Raw genomic sequence first — 14,773 nt, forward strand, 5'->3', positions numbered from 1 at the left:
AACTAAGAACTTTAGAGATGCTACCTTAGAGGTAATCCACAAACTAAGAACTTTAGAGATGCTGCCTTAGAGGAAATCCACAAACTAAGAACTTTAGAGAGGTTGCCTTAGAGGTAATCCACAAACTAAGAGTTTTAGAGATGCTGCCTTAGAGGTAATCCACAAACTAAGAGCTTTAGAGAGGCTGCCTTAGAGGTAATCCACAAACTAAGAGCTTTAGAGATGCTGCCTTAGAGGAAATCCACAAACTAAGAACTTTAGAGAGGTTGCCTTAGAGGTAATCCACAAACTAAGAGTTTTAGAGATGCTGCCTTAGAGGTAATCCACAAACTAAGAGCTTTAGAGATGCTGCCTTAGAGGTAATCCACAAATAAGAACTTTAGAGATACTGCCTTAGAGGTAATCCACAAACTAAGAACTTTAGAGATGCTGCCTTAGAGGTAATCCACAAAATAAGAACTTTAGAGATACTGCCTTAGAGGTAATCCACAAACTAAGAACTTTAGAGATGCTGCCTTAGAGGTAATCCACAAACTAAGAACTTTAGAGATGCTACCTTAGAGGTAATCCACAAACTAAGAACTTTAGAGATGCTGCCTTAGAGGAAATCCACAAACTAAGAGTTTTAGAGAGGTTGCCTTAGAGGTAATCCACAAACTAAGAGTTTTAGAGATGCTGCCTTAGAGGTAATCCACAAACTAAGAGTTTTAGAGATGCTGCCTTAGAGGTAATCCACAAAATAAGAACTTTAGAGATGCTGCCTTAGAGGTAATCCACAAACTAAGAACTTTAGAGAGGCTGCCTTAGAGGTAATCCACAAACTAAGAACTTTAGAGATGCTGTTTTAGAGGTAATCCACAAACTAAGAACTTTAGAGATACTGCCTTAGAGGTAATCCACAAACTAAGAACTTTAGAGATACTGCCTTAGAGGAAATCCACAAAATAAGAACTTTGGAGAGGTTGCCTTAGAGGTAATCCACAAACTAAGAGTTTTAGAGATGCTGCCTTAGAGGTAATCCACAAACTAAGAGCTTTAGAGATGCTGCCTTAGAGGTAATCCACAAACTAAGAACTTTAGAGATGCTGCCTTAGAGGTAATCCACAAAATAAGAACTTTAGAGATGCTGCCTTAGAGGTAATCCACAAACTAAGAGCTTTAGAGATGCTGCCTTAGAGGTAATCCACAAACTAAGAACTTTAGAGATGCTGCCTTAGAGGTAATCCACAAACTAAGAGCTTTAGAGATGCTGCCTTAGAGGTAATCCACAAACTAAGAACTTTAGAGATGCTGCCTTAGAGGTAATCCACAAAATAAGAACTTTAGAGATGCTGCCTTAGAGGTAATCCACAAACTAAGAGCTTTAGAGATGCTGCCTTAGAGGTAATCCACAAACTAAGAACTTTAGAGATGCTGCCTTAGAGGTAATCCACAAACTAAGAACTTTAGAGATGCTGCCTTAGAGGTAATCCACAAAATAAGAGCTTTAGAGATGCTGCCTTAGAGGTAATCCACAAACTAAGAGCTTTAGAGATGCTGCCTTAGAGGTAACCCACAAACTAAGAGTTTTAGAGATGCTGCGTAAAGAACACTTGCCTGACGAAACACCAATCTGGTCCATAACCAAAGAACAAAAGACCTCTCACCTTCTGTTTCTTTGTCCTGCACTCCGTCTGTGATCCTGGCTCCTGTCAGAGAAAGGCTAATTTCCAGAACATTCCCTGAGCCTCTCCAGGAAGAGCGGCACACCAGAAGAACCTTCAGCGGTGAATTTGTTCAAATCAAGGATCTTAGTAAAGCTGAGATCCTTGAACTTGTTCAAATCAAGGATCTCAGTACAGCTGAAACCAGTTAAAATCCACTCCTCGTGTTTTAGATAGCGATGAGGTTTTGCGGGGGAGTGCTGCAGAAAGAAAGAGAAGAAGAGAGACAGGAGGTAAAGTTGTGAATAATGATGTTTGCAGAAAAGCCAAATCCATGCTCACTTAATTAGCCTGATTCTAAATGAGGTGGCAATCTTGGCATATGCTAGCACTTGTGAAGACAGCACATAGAAGTAGAGACAGGAGGTAGGGAGAGACAAACGAAAGTGTGAGAGAGAGCTAGAAAGAGATAGAGAGAGGGAAAGAGGGAGAGGGAGGGGGGAGAGGGAGAAAGGGGATAAAAAGAGAGAGAAAGACAGAGACAGAGATTGTGAGAGTGAGAGAATGAGAGCAAAAGAGAGGAAGAGAAGAGAGGGAGCACTTGCCAGGGGAAATCTGTCTTGGCTCCATGGAGGCTGTCATAATTTGATATAAATAAAAGTGTTGGCATAAAGGGGACTGAGGCCGAGGGTTTCTCTACCGTAGGAAATGGGGAGAGCTCTCTTCATTCATTCATGAAGCACATAACCATGAGATGAGAAAGGAGGAGAGGACCTAGACACAGGGGGGGACAGTTGGTAGAGTAGAGGAGAGGAGCTGGTGCACAGTCAGGATGAAAATGACAAAGAGGAGGAGGAGGACAGAGAGAGAAAAGGAGAGGCTTGGGAGGAAAGGAGGAGTAGAGAGGGAGCACAGGACATAAACATGGCTGAAAGTAGCATGTCTGAGAACAATGACTTGAGGAGCTGGAGAGGAAGGAGGCTGAGAAGAGGAGAAACAGAACGAAGGAGGAGGAGGAGTGGTGGAGGAGGACAACGTGTAGGATGTGTAGGAGGATTTGTGCTCTCCATTATGCTGTTGTCCCTGGCAACAGCCCTTCTCACTTTCTCTCTCACTCTCTTTCTCTCTTTTCTCCTTCTCCTCCACAGGTTTGTCTCTCTCCCCTTCGCATCACCTTTTCCTCCTCTGTTCTCCACTCTTTGTCTTTCTTTGTACTGATCAATCTATCTCCCTCAATCGCTGCATCTTAGTCCCCATGTCTCTCTCTCTCTCTGTCTCTCTCTTTCTCTCTCTCCCTCTCTTTCTTTCTCTCTCTCTCTCTCCCTCAGTTTCTCTCTTTCTTTCTCTTTCAGTTTCTCTCTTTCTTTCTCTCCCTCTGTCACATTACAGTAATGAGGTCCCAGTTGTCTGTGGCTGTCAGGTCAGGGGAGAGGGTGGTGACATTCCAAAGTCCGGCCACACTGCTCCTCTGTCAGTCTAACCCTTCGGTTCAGACACTGAGCCATTCAAAAACGTCACTCTGACCGTCTCAACATCAAATATACCTCCACAGCTCAGACACACCCAAACCACGGATCATTTAAAAACTCACAGAGAGATCATTTACTGCCACAAATCTTACTTTCACAACAGAAGTTACACAGAATAACATACTGTCCGTTGTGAATTAATTCAGACCTCTTGCAGGCAGGTTTTACTTTCAGAAGATTGTTTGTTAAGTGCTGGAGAAAGCGTCCATCACAGCGAGAGCCACAGCTTTCATTGATTTCAATGGAACTCAACATCTGTACCTCCCAAAGCAGTTAAGATGCTTTTCTCAAAGGTGTTTCATCGCTGTCTTTCATCTCACAAATGCTTTTGTAAAAGCTTCAGGACATGTTTTCTTATTTTTTTCTTTTCCTTTCTTTTTTTTCTGTTTTCCTGTCTCCATGCTGGCACACACTTAGAGGAGATACAGGGGGAGGGGATGAGCCAGAGGTCTAATGGAGCCCCTGGGTGAGGTAGGCAGGCATGCTTCATTCGCTCTAATACTTCACTCACACATGAGTTTGGCCCTTCAGCGCCTGTGGGGAGGGATAACAGGCATAGACAGATCAAAGTGAGATACACACGTAAACGCCTGTCAGATCACCACATGATCCTTTCACTGTCCACCTCCAGGGAGGCCTGTAACTGCACGTAAACACACACACACACACACACACACACACGCACGCACACGCACACACACAGAGCCTTGGATGACAAGATGGATCTATTTTAGCTAACCTCATGTGTCTCTGTGTTGGGATTTTATAGAGCTCCAGGGGACACCTTGAGATAATGAATAGATGAGAAAGTGGACATTGTAGGAGCATTTTCCTGGTGTCTGGGAGTTGTAATTATTTTTGAAAAAGATATGCCTGCTACTGTTGAAAGTAAGCGCTAAAATGTGTTATGGTTAGGGTTAGAGTAAGCTTGGACATATGAATGAAATCTCACCATAAGTACAGTAAAAAAAAAAAAAAAGAAAAAACCCACTCATTTAATAAACTTACACTTTGGAGGAAAGAGGAGAAACTGTTCAAGTGATGATGAGCTAAAACATACTTCTGACCAAAAAATCTAAAGCAGTTTTTGGACTGACCAACATAGACATGGGAAGCATGGAAGACCAAACTGCAAAAGCTTCCATATGGCTCCAGAAAACACCCTCATTAACACCATGTTAGCTTGTGCCCTGTTCTCCCCCACATATCATACATGATCCATACGAGCCAGACATGCCTCACATGACTGTAACACCCTTTTATGCCACCATTCAGGTTCTTGTCATTCTTTTAATGACAAAAAATGAATGATATTGGTCTAGTAACTATAAATTTCACTAGAGACAGCGAGGAGACTGGGGTCTGGAGAATAATGACTTTCATTTATAAATGTTTTCTCTAAATCTCTAAGTTCTGTTCAAAAGGCACTTAGACTTTCTACAACAACTTTCTTCAAACACGAAGACAAGAAAAAAAAAAGAGGTCATGGATGACAGCAAACACAGTGTTACTGCATGTCAAATTTTAGCTTTTGTGCTCAGCTCAATTCTATACCTTAGACAAGACAGCTTTGGCACAAACTCATCTACATTCACCTCCTTCAGTAAGGATATACTGTGTAATATCCTTAATACTCTCTGTTTCTTCTAGAACATTATATTAAAGCACAGAGTCACATGAGCCACAGAGAACAATCAAAACCAAACTGTTCAAACAGATCAAAAGACTTCCTCCTCTTTACCTCTGCTGGTTGGAGGAGGAAATCAGCCTCTCAGCTCTCCTTCTAACTCATCACATCTCCCCAAGTTCTCTGCTCCGAACAGTGCAACAGAAAAGTGTGAGCAGACATGGTAACAAGGCTTTAAACACAGATGACCTACGTGTGGAGAAGGGATTTGATGTCCTATGACCTATTCCATAAACACAAAGCTCTAGCCTTTATTTCAGTCCCTATTGCTTTCTTTTCAGTCCCATATTGCTTTCTTATCTAGTCTAAACTTCCTGAACAAGGTGACATATTACGATCTGTCGTAAAAGCCCAAGTCTTCCCCAGGGATGACCTGTGCTCTTTTCTCTCGGTGTCACGCTAGATGACTCTCCAGGGTAATGGGTTTACTACCTGTGTTCTCAGACCTGACAAACATCAGCCTTATAGAAAAAGCCACAAATCATAAGCTTTATCTGAACGCAGATCTGTGCAAAAGACTATAGCAACAGGAACACATGACAGTCAGGGCTCAGTGAAACTATGTTGTACTGTAGTACAGGGTAAAAACAGATCAAACGCATCTCAAACATTCAGCATTGAGAGTACTGGATAATGAAAAGGGAGCTAGTGACAGCTGTCTTGTGTTTTCCCCTTGAGTGAAAAAGGAGCATTATGGTTGTGGTGGCACATTAAAAAAAGCAGGTGTGTTGTCAGAGGGCAGTGACATTTACAAAGCATCAGGTGTCTGTGCACATACACACGCACACACACACACACACACATATGCACCCTTACAGACAGACACATGCACCCTCACAGACACAGATACACACACACACACACTCATGTACACAGACAGAAACACATGCACACGCACACACACACACATATGCACCCTCACAGACACACACACATGCACGCACGCACACACGCGCACACACACACACACACACGCACGCACACACACACACACACACACACACACACACACCGTTGTCACTAAAAGCCAAAGATGAGAAATAAGTTCCAGGTCTTTTTTTGTTATTATTATAATTATTTAAGCTTCCTTGTCTCCGCTCTGGCGCAGGTGCCTACCACAGCCTTACAAACATGAAGTTTGGAAGCAGTTGCAGTCTGAACAAATTCAGATAAATCACATGTCAAAAACCAGTGGAGGGCCAGGGTCCTGCAGGTTTTTGTTTTCACCTCTTAGTTACCTGTTCATTCTCACCTCAAGAGAACAGGCAGATTTTTACCTTCAATATCACTTCAACAGATGGTGTCAGGGAAACAGGGAATAAATAAGTACAGGGTGAAAAGGAGTATGAGAGAGAGAGAACAAGCATTTAAACCAGTTGTGTAAGCATCACCTTCCATCTGTGTATGACTGTGTGTGTGTGTGTGTGTGTGTGTGTGTGTGTGTGTGTGTGTGTGTGAGAGAGAGAGAGAGAGCGAGAGAAAATGAAATGATTAGGAAGAAAAATTCAGTGAAAAGATATTACTTTTGTCAGAATTTGACAGACGCGCCACAGTATCAGACAGTGTTTAGATGCTGTATTTCATTACAGTATGACAGTTTTCTCTGAACCCCTGGTGCGGGGTAACCAGTTACAACTGTCTCTACATCCCCCCTGGACTCCCAACACACAGTAACATGCTGTCTCTCCGAAGGCTCTTTGTTTTTACACCCAACAGGAGTCTTTTTAATTATATGTTCGTTGTCAGCATAATTCATTAGGTTAAGGCCATTCCAAAATGTCATTTAATTACATTGTCAGTGACCAGGTCACTGGACTACACCATCCCATTCATGATAAGGGATCGGTCCCTTCAGACAGTGAATCACACAGTCTTAACTTGCTATCTGAAGCAGGAAGATGCCCAATAAGGATCCATTTACTGTTTGAATCAATGCTAAAAAGGGCAAAATGAACAACGTGACTTTGAGAGTGGCATGATTATCAGTGCCAGGTTCATTGGTTCCTCCTGTTTCCGAAATGACCACTGTCCTTGTTCATTTGTGTGGTACCTATGACAGTGTCCAAGGTTTACTAAATATGGAATGACACACATCCAATCAGTGCTGGTCCTACAGGTGATGAAAAAGGTCCAAAGAGAACAGTGAGAACCTAATCCTGCAGTAGGAGAACAGTACTTTATATAAAAGAGAACAGTGAGAACCTTATCTTGCAGTAGGATAATGGTTCTCTATGAAAGAGAACAGTGAGAACCTAACCCTGCAGTAGGAGAACAGTACTCTCTGTAAAAGAGAACAGTGAGAACCTAACACTGCAGCAGGAGAACAGCACACTGTACAATGATTCATCAGCATGTCCAGTCAGCCTTATCACGGTGAGAGAGAACATCCAGAAATGACCCAAAGGGGGGGGGGGGGGGGGGGGGGGGGGGGTGGGGGTTAACACCAAACAAATGAGGAGCAAAAAAACATCTTTGGGTCCGACGAAGCATGGTTCCTGTCAACGGCAGAATCAGGAGTGTTGTGTGAAGATGGAGCCGTTCTGCCTGGTGTCAATGCCACAGGCAAGTGGTGGTGGTGTTTTTGTGGTGCAGATTAAGTCCTTTGATACCAGCCGGACAATGTTTTGAATGCCAAAGCATCTCTGAAAACTGTCTCAGACAAGATGTACGTCCTCATATCTACAGTTTGCTGTTTAGTCACATGGATATATCCTGTGGGACAATGCACACTGTCACAAAACATAAATTGTCTGTGAGTGGTTCCAGGAACATGAAGGTGAGTTCACCCTACTTGACTGGCCTGTGCAGTCCCCAGACCTCCACCCAAAAGAGTCTGTCTGGGATGAGACCAAATCAGCTGTTCACTTACAGCATGGGTATACCACACAGTGTGAATGCACTGCCGTCCAATCTGCAGCGACTGCACGCTTCCAACGTTGTCATGGAAACGGTTCTAACAGCGTATGCCAAGCTGCTCTGAGAGGAAAGGAAGGTCATAGCTAGTACCTCATAAACTGGACCCTAAGTACATATTGAATAAATTCAGCACTCCAACTGTGTACGCGTGTCAGATGAATCTCCAGAGGTCCCTCTCTCTCTTGTCTCTATTCTCAACACTCTCTCTCTCTCTCAGCATTCCCATGCCCCAACACATAGAGACATGCTGCCTTTGGGATGAATTATAAAGTTAAGTGGGACATAAGGTACATTTCCCTGCCGCTTCTCCACCCCCCAATTTCACATAATATCTCTCTCACTTTGCTGTGGTAGACCACGCAAACACACCCACCAACTCACTGAGAGAACCCCCTCCTCTCTCATTCCATCCCCGTTATTCTCTCTCTCTCTCTCTCTGTATGGGAACATTGCATGAGGATTGCTCTGTAAGATAATCACCATGCTAAATTGTCTTCTGTATGTCACACTCCATCTTCAAGCACATCATTGTGTGTGAAGGCCTATCACTGTTCAGTAATCACCTATCTGAGAGAGAGAGAGAGAGAGAGAGAGAGGATAGGGTGGAAGAGCTGAAATCCATACAGAGAATGACAAGAAGGAGAAACAGGTTAATGTGTCAAAAAAGTGTGTTTGTTTGAGTGTGTGTGGGAAGGATCCCTTTTCAAAGTTTGTCAGTGCGTTTTTGCTGGTCTCTACCTCTGTCTGTTAGCTTAGGCTTTTGAACAACTATTTTTCATTTAGTCTGTTTTACTCAAGTCTTTGTATGACTGTTGTCTGTTTAGTCTGTTTCAGTCAGGTCTTTGAAAGACTATTTTCTATTTTACGCAGGTCTTTGAAAGACTACTTTCTGTTTAGTCTGTTTTACTCAGGTCTTTGTATGGCTGTTGTCTGTTTTCAGAGATGGAATAATGGCAAATGCCATGGGAGGAACTATTAAGTTGATGTTGAAGAGAAAAAGCTGTTTGTGTTCTGACATTTGACTTAAACAGAGCAAATTAGGCATGCATCTTGCACACAGAGCAGTTAAGGTTATGACTGGTCACTCAGCCCCCCACCCCCACCACCAAGGATCCCCTGTCCTTCATCTGCATTTAAGGCTGCATATGTGTTAACAGATTGTTCACACATACACACACACACACACACGCACGCACACACGCACGCACACAGGCGAGGCAAGGCTTTAAGGAAAATGCTTGTTACGTAAAAAAAAAAAAAAAAAAAAGGGAAAAAGAAAAAAAAAACCCACAGTCACAGCCACGCTGACCGCCAGTCAGTGTGACCTCATTCCTCATCACATGCTCCGTCACACAGATGGAGAGGGGGAGGCCCATGGGCCAATAGCCCAGTGGTAATCCTCCAGCAATGAATCATGGGATATATCAGACCAAGAGGAAGAGAGAGATGGGAGAGTGGAAAAACGTAAATAAAGAAAAAAGAGAAAGTGTACATGTTATGTTAGCAAGGGGGGTGGGTTGGTGGGGGCAGAGAGAGAGAGAGAGATTTAGAAAGAGAAGAATTTAGAGAAAGAATATTTGGTTTGTGATGAATTTTAACAATACTTCACTGTAAATCGGCAACTTTCTCATGCAAACAGAAAAAAAAGACACAAAACATAGCTAAATTATCCGGGTTTGGTCAAATGGGAAAAGAAGAGAAACAAAGTCATGAATATGAATACATAAATGAATAAATATATAAACATATCAATAAGTAAGGAAAACAACACAAAAGGACTATAAAGCGCCACAGATATGAATCATCAGCTCCGAAGCAAAACTAAGCCCTCATCTGCAAGACACCACGAGGCTTCTTTAAAGCACCACTCAAGTCTCAAAGCTGTCCAGGTCCAGTGCTTCAGACTTGACTGGGCATCTACACAGGCACACCCAGCAGTGCTTGCAAGCGGGTGGCCAGCAGGGGGTCATCTGCCCATCAATGCATTGATGGCTCTCATTGGTTGGTCAGGGTACCAGATCAGTGGTGTGCAGATATGGAGAGCATGGCATGAACCTGGGCTTTAGCTTCCTGGAAAAGTCCATGGTGCTCTGGTGAAAAACAGCGATCGGCAACTCCACATGTATCAGAGGAGACATGTGATAGGCCCTCCCTGAGTAGTGTGGGGGTTTTGCAAACAGCCAGGAAGAGAAATTGGCCCCCCTAGATTTTGAAAAAAAGGGCTGAAACACTTCTCTACGTCACTCATGGTCCTATAGAATTTAAAATCCACCATAACTTCTGGACTTCACCAAACTTTTAAAAACTAAGATCACGTCATGTCCTGGTCTCTGTTCTATTTTGGTCATCCAGTTAAAATACAAAGCGAATTTAGCCAGTCCTAAAACATAATTAATTGGCTGACACTTAATTCTGAATGACTGACCTGTTATTGTTTAAATAATAATAATAATAATAAAATACTGTTTGGTAAAAGCTCTCACTAATGAGATGAAAAGTTGATCTGAAAGACAGAGCAAAGGGAAAAGTCTGTGGCAGTCCATAAAACAGTGGAAAATGGTCTCATGCCATTGTCAGTATGGATATTTATCAGACACTGATGGATTTGAATTTAAATTAGACATAATGCATTAACTGCTACAGTCCCGACTGAAACTTTCCACTGGAGGTCTCCGACCTGCTTGTTTAATGGAGGTTTATAGAATGTCCTCCATATATGTTTAATATTGTCACCAACACCATGTCAGTTTGGACAGTTAATTGCCTTAATTTAAAACGTTGACAAGACTCCTGTATAAAATTCTGCCCTTGACCAAGAACAAACCTATATTCTAAAGTTCCCTCAAACTTAAGTCTTAAGTCTGAGTAAACTTAAGACTACTCTATAGAGTATATAGTGCTATGGCAAGTTAATAAGGGGGATGCATTTTGATCATTTTGCTAACAAAGGGGATGGCATCCACCCTCATTCCCCTACAAATTCCCTACTTCTGCTACATCTGTTATATGCTGTAACATGAGTGTCCTTCTTTTGCACAACAGGCCTTTTTAAGGCCTTGAGAAACCTTGGCATCTGTATCAAGGTCAGCTCTGAACACCAGTGGCTCTGCCAGTAACCAGTGTAGGGAAGTTAATATTGTAAAGTCTCTCATACTCAAATAATTCCCAAAATTAATAAAACCAAGGTGTCACAGAGAGGAATGCTCTCTTGAAATCCATTCAAAACAAAGGACCTACTCACAGTCAGAGGGTTGATGCAATGGGCCTTCCTACCAGTTGCTTTGGTCCAGTTAGGTATTTCAGGACGAGCTGAAGGAGAAAAGCTGCCACTCTGCTACCCAGATATACTAGTCCTTGACCCCATTCCTTTTTGGGCAGGTACTTTAGCGGACCCAGTGAAGGTTGTCCCTGAAGAAATACACCATTAAAATCTGGATTTTTACAGCAGCCAAGGAAATGGCTCTTCACAGTACAGACAATACCAAAAAGCAGTGACACATATTGTGAATTATAGACAATTATACACATGATACAAAACATTTGCAGTAGCACACACTGACAACTCCCTAGATGCCCTCCTGCCTTCTCAAGGATAGCTTTCCCAGTATCCTAATTTTTCTCGACAAACATTAACTCCATGATATTTCATGCAACCACTTTCCCAAGTCAGGATCCCCGGTAGGACCTGCTCTACTCCCCTACTACCAAAGTGTTTTTTTCCTGTTCTCTATTACTGAAGAGATAAAACCAATAAAACAAACCATTTGAATGACGTCTTCCAATTTACAAACATTTCTGTCTGTCAACGAGGACGAGAGTATCACCAGGAGAGGCAGACACTTTAAAAACACTGCTAAGGTAAAACCATTAATGTCAGATTTGATTTTATAAAGCAGTGGTTCAAAAGTCAGTGAGTAAAGCATTCCGGACAGTGTGTACCCCTGCCTTATACCTCAATGGCTCTTACAAGGAACACTCAAGCCACCATTAATCTTAAGTGCACTCTCAACATCCTGGTACAGTACCTGGGTCCTTGGGCTGAACCAAACCTCACTTAAGGTGCACCAAAGATAGCAGTGTTCAACCCAGTCAAAAGCCTTTTCCTGGTCTATGGAAATCAGGCCATTCTTAATGTCCAACAGTGTCAAGATGTCCAAAACATGAAATAGTTCCAGGGACTGACATGCTAGGCATACAGTAGGTCTGGTCATGATGCATCACCCCTCCCACTAGTTTCCCGAGTGTGCTACTCGGAGCTTTACAGAGGATCTTGCAATCAGAGCAAGACAAGAAAACAGGCAGCCTGTTTCTGCTACCCTGCAGGCCCCGTTTCCTTGGCAGCAGGGTAATGACCACTCTTCTGCAGCTCAGTGGCACAGACCCTCTGGCCAAACTGTTGTTGAGTACTGCCAGCGCATCTTCCCCATGACTGGCCAAGAAGACTTATGAAACTCCACACAGAGACCATCAATGCTGGCAGCTGTCCTGTTCCTGAGCATCATCCAGTGATGTTGTATGAAAATGCCTGTATGCACTTATAGATTTTATTATATATATAAAAGGTGTGTCAGTGACCAGGCAATACATTCAGTCCAGCCTTGTCAGTGGAAAAAAAAAACCATCCTTGGTTTGCGTCTCCAAATGTCCCATAAATCATCTCTTTCTACCAGAAGAGTGATAGCCCTCCAAGAGGCTTGTCTGTGGTTCTAAAAGGTTCCTATCTTGTCTGCAATTTTCCGTACCATGAAAATCCATAAAAAGAAAATCTCCAGGTTTGGGCTTAAAAGGTGTCTTCAAAAACGCCACCCTTTCAGCACCCAATGCTGGAGTATCAACATTCACAGAGACCATAGATACATGACCAAACTTTACTCAGACTGCCGTGAACCTCCCTCCACTTCCTCCACATCATAAGACACAGGTAAAAATGATGCCCAAACATGACTGTCACTCCACCACTGTTAGTTTTTTATAGAGTTTGTATGATTCAGTCCAGAGTTCTCCCCCCGTTCTCCAGTCTGTTTCATTACTCCTGTCACTGTGTGTCTCCAGTAAAAACAACACATCTACATGTTTCTTTTCAACAAATTCAAAGAGCACTGCCCGGTCTCTGGAGTCCCTTGTGCTGTTTAGATTTAACATGCCTGTTTTAATCTCACCCACCACGTTGTGGCCAGATGAAAGACACATAAAACAGGGGTGAATATGAAAAACTCGATCCATTTCACTCTCATTATTAAGTCCTCGTGATTCGAGCCTCTGGATTATTCTCTTATTTCCTGGTCTGGAATGGGGTCATTCTGTTTTCTCCTCATAAAATGTGTGACTGATTTTTTTCTTGTTTGTTTGTTTGTTTAAAGTTGCGAAACTAGTTGGTCCTGTCTCAATGTCTCCTAGTCTCTAATTCTCATGCCCAAAACTCATCTTTAACAAATGGTGGAAGATTGGAGAGCGTTAATGTTTTAGGCAGGTAAACAAGGGGAAGTACCAGCGTGAGTGTGCCTTCAGTTACAAAACTGTTCTGCACCACTTGGCTAACTTTATCAGCACTGTCCAGGAACATCACCATTGCATTGCTAATCCTAGAACTGGATTTCATGCTGTAGAGACCAACAACTTCTCCCATTGCTAATACACATACCAGTACACACTTCTCACATGAACATGAGCCAACAGGAACAGGTTTCATGGTATGTTTGTAAATGTCACGTCAAAAACACCATCCCCATTGCTCTTTGGGCAGCCATATCAACCAGAAAGAAAAGCTGGTCAATGACTGAGAAAAACTCAAACAATCGACCCTGACTTCACTTATTAACCAAAATAAATAATACCTAAAAAGAAACAGTAATGGTAATGTAACGAAATAAGCAGAGAAAGAACACAAAAATTTAAAAACATACGTTGCAGAGACAGTCGGTCTCACTCACAAACCCACTCCACCCACTCACTCCCAGCATGTATTCAAAGAGAGAGAGAGGGAGAGAGAAAGAGAAAGAGAGAGGGAGAAAAAGAGAGAGAGAGTACTCAGTGCCAGAAGGCTGAGGGGCCTCTAATCTTGTGGCTGCAGTGCAGTATTCTTACAAGAGACTCAGGTAAGATTGAGGTATGTTTTTATGATAATGTATTTTACACACCATGCTGTCACCATGTAATTATAGCTTTACAGGCCACATTTCCATGCTTTAATGCATATCCTGAGTTTAGCTGTCAATAAGCGTCCGTCACCTGCAGCCATTTGAGGAACAAATTACTATATTTCTTTAAGGAGCATTAAGAAGCGGGTGCTCACAGTGAGTACAACATTATGACAATATGGGTCAACATTTACCATCAGGGGATCAGGTCCCTGAGTATTCCAGAGACGTTTTAGATTAAAAGAAAATAACGGCCATGTAATCCTGACTTCCAAGAGTAGAGTAAATCTCCTGGATGAGGTCTCGACTTGATATTAACAGACACCGTTTGTATGTTAGAAAAAAGAAAGGACCTTAGCATTAACAAATAACAGAGAGACATGTCATAAACTTCTCCAGAACAGCATAGGAAAATGAAGATCGTTTTTCACAGTTCTCATTTCAGCCTCATCCCAAAGAATTCCATGCGTTTGTCACATTTCCTGTAAGTGAGACTTTCTTTACTTTACAGTTAACCGGGTCATAAACTCCCTTTAATGGAGTAAGTTTTCAATAACCGATTGATAAAAAAAGGGCAGCCTTTCCAGGGAGAAAAAGACACATATGTTGCACTTCTCCTGCGGTTCGTTGTTTGCCACACTTACATTCAGTGTCAAAAAGACGTCCTGCTGTTTTCCGTCGTGCCTGACGGGAAGCTGACAGTGAGAGAGAGGGACACGATCCCACTGATGCTCTTGACTTTGCAGAGAGATTATTTGTTTTCCTATTGATACAAGTATGTCCATTGCTCCCTCTCTCCCCTGTGGGTTCCTGTGTTCAGGGATTGCACCAAACAGAGAAATGAGGGGCATTTCCACTTGA

Source organism: Chanos chanos, chromosome 8 (genome assembly GCF_902362185.1).
Source record: "Chanos chanos chromosome 8, fChaCha1.1, whole genome shotgun sequence".
Taxonomy (NCBI): Eukaryota; Metazoa; Chordata; class Actinopteri; order Gonorynchiformes; family Chanidae; genus Chanos; species Chanos chanos.